This window comes from Ruditapes philippinarum, unplaced genomic scaffold (assembly GCF_026571515.1).
Source record: "Ruditapes philippinarum isolate M1 unplaced genomic scaffold, ASM2657151v2 ctg6566_1_1_1_1, whole genome shotgun sequence".
NCBI lineage: Eukaryota > Metazoa > Mollusca > Bivalvia > Venerida > Veneridae > Ruditapes > Ruditapes philippinarum.
The window spans coordinates 108,831-112,008 of NW_026855638.1; the positions used below are offsets into that span (position 1 = coordinate 108,831).

Consider the following 3,178-nt stretch of genomic DNA (forward strand, 5'->3'; position numbering starts at 1 on the left):
TTAATGTCAATATTACCTTAAAACTGAAAACAGTTTCCAGGGCATAATTTAAGTTCCATTTGGACCACAATATTCAAACTTCATAGGAGGATTGTTATTTGAAGGAGGTAATACCCAGATAGCAGACAGAAGTTGGCCCAACGTTGGGTCAATTACATTTGCTTTGTTGGCCCAACACATAATGCCAACGTTGGCCCAATGTCAATTTGCTAATTGGGGCAACGTTGGGCCAACGGTTGGTATATGGTTGGCCCAACGACTGCTTTCCTACTCTTATCGTTGGCCCTCCATTGACCCAATGACTGGTTTTCCTTCCTATCGTTGGCCCTCTGTTGGCCCAACAACTGGTTTCCCTTCTTCTTGTTGGCCCCCCGTTGTCCCACTGACTGATTTCCTACAATAAACATTGGCCCTTCGTTGGCCCAATGCCTTGTTTTCATAAAAGAACATAATATATACTAATTACTACAATTTATTACTAAATGTTGTTCACATAGCATTTTCATTTTCTTCTCTTTGTTGTTGCAACTTTTTAGTCAATCTCTTCCTCCGCCCGCCTTCCCTATCCTTGGCATATCTTAGGCACTCCTTCATTGTCTTCTCGATTTCATTATTAGTAGACCCCTGTCTTCTTCCTCTTATAGCATCTGAAATTTATACAGTTTACTGATTTTATTTAAATATACACTACTAATTAGAATTTACTAGTAAAAAGGCACATAAATCTGAAAAAATGCAAATAGAGCTAAGGGGATAAGACTTTGATAGAAGAAATATTTTATATTATAAGTCAATAGATTTAATAGTAACAGAGATATTTGACATAATTAAAAATTTTAACCTATAAATTTTAAGTTAAAAAGGGGCATAATTCTGTCAAAATGCAAATAGAGTTATGATGATCATTTACAGCACAAGAGTCACATCTTACACCCACGGTGTAAAATAATTTTCTAGAACCGGTGAAATCACCTTTGAAAAAGTAAAAATACAAACCTAATATGACTTTTTAAGTCGTAAGTTTTTCGAATGGTTTTTTCGAGCCTTTTCCAACCCAGTTGTATTCTAGGGCAACTTCCTGAGACAAAGTGTGAGACATAACACGGCGAACATTGCTCTCCCAATTAGACATAAATTTGCTATCTGAAATGAAATAAAAACAATGTTTGCAGTCGGGTAAAGTAATTTGTGTTTAATGCGAAGTTACGCTTCAAATTAAATTTACACAAAGTTTCGTATACACTCTACTAAAATGAGTGGTGTAACTGTATAAAAGTCTAGTAACAAAGCAGAATTTTGCAAATAACTCAAAATCAATTATAATTACCTATTTATACTCAGAGCAGATTGTATGAGCTTAACACTGCAGTGCTAATTGTAGTTTGTCAGTTTTTACTAAATTGCATTTTTTTTGCAGTTATCACAATAAATTCAGATGTAAAACTATAAACATATCATATGTTAAGCTGATAAACACTGATATAATTAAATGGTTTTAATTTCATTACAAAAATCAAATTCATTCTGGCTTGTTTACCTGAAAACATCAAAGTATTTTCCTTTACCAATCCGCCATTTTGTATTAATCACATGACCTGGTCACGTGGATTTTATAAACACTAATTCCGTGCAGGTTTAAATAATTACTATATTAGAAGGGTTTATTTAAAAGATTAAAGTAAAAAACTCTAGATCTACTTACATTTTTCAGTGTTGAGAAATTGCAGTCTAATACAAATTTATTTAGATCTATCTGTAAACACGTCCACGCAGCTTCGAAATCAAGCGAGGGAAAGGATGGGTAGTGCCAAAATGATCCTATTTCCATTCATTGATAACATAACCAGAGAATAATTAGAGTTCAGAGTGGAAGATTCCGGAGGTTTATTGTAAACATTTAGGATGGTTATTCCAGCACACGTATAATTGCCTTAGATTATACATCAGATCTTCAAGATTTCTATAGATCTATATATACATTCCCTACTACTGCATAGCCTGGGCTTTGGTCATTTCCATCGTCGGATACCCACGGCCGAACCATTATCATTGATTGCATGTTATGTGACATGTTTATCAATCGTGGGTATCCGACGATGGTCATTTCTAGACTCATAAAGTAATCATTTCTTACATTTCTCATTTAATTTATATGAGTATTTCTTGAATGTGACAATATTGAACATGGCTTCAAAAAAACTTTATAAACTTTAGTCTTTACTCATTGTAGTGTACTGTTTATATACAGTAAAATATCTACATGCATATCTGTCTTTAAAAAAATAATTTTTGGGTCAGGTGCAGTAATATATTTGACGAAAATGTATCGTTGGTCAAGCGTTGGCCCAACATCTGTTTTAAAGTACATATTTATCGTTATTGGGCCAATGCAGAAATGTCGCTGGCGTTAACTTATGGTTGGTACGACGTTGGGCCAACAACTGCATTTATAGTACATGTTAATTAGAGTTGGGCCAACCATGGCCCAACAACGATTTTCCTATGACGATTTTCCGTGGTTAGCCCAACCACTGCATGTTTACAGGGTACTTTATTTAATTCCAATGTCTTACAAATTCTTAATATTTGCTAAAAAATCACTTTCGGGCATATAATTCTCCGCCTAGAGCTGCTCTTGTTCAACTATGATTTAAAAATGCCATTGCCTGGGGCAGGTTCAATTTTAACCCCAAAGCTTATATTTGAATAAACTTAAAGGAGGTTTATTTGTTTGTTTGTTTTGGGTTTTACGTCACTTCGACACAGTATAGGTCATATCGCGACGTTCCAGCTTTACTGGTGGAGGAAGACTTCAGGTGCCCTTCCGTGCATTATTTCAGGCACGAACGGGCACCTGAGTAGAACCACCGACGTTCCGTAAGCTAGCTGGATAGCTTCCTCACATGAAAGAATCCAAAGTCCCTGTCGGGATTAAAGGAGGTTTACTGGACATTGTTTAAAGATTTTATTTTTCATTATATACATATAGGGAATACACATTACCCCGGGCCGCAGCCGAATTTAATCAAAGGGCTATGTTACAACCAGTTTTGCAATAAACACACACACACACACACACCAATACTTGTAAGGACCCTCCAATGAGGACACATAACTTTTTGCAGTCAATTGAGGACACTCCTTTCTGAATGGTTTTTTCAAAAAAACCTACCCATAA

The 3,178-nt window shown here is 35.5% G+C and overlaps 1 long non-coding RNA gene across 1 annotated transcript; it reads right to left on the minus strand.

Annotated features, from left to right (window-relative positions):
- Positions 1-333: 333 nt before the first annotated feature.
- Positions 334-1,955, minus strand: LOC132743985 (uncharacterized). The gene is made up of 3 exons (XR_009627646.1): positions 1,538-1,955; positions 997-1,143; positions 334-647 (listed from the first exon to the last, which is right to left on the minus strand). It is a non-coding gene; the product is annotated as an uncharacterized LOC132743985 (long non-coding RNA).
- Positions 1,956-3,178: the final 1,223 nt, after the last annotated feature.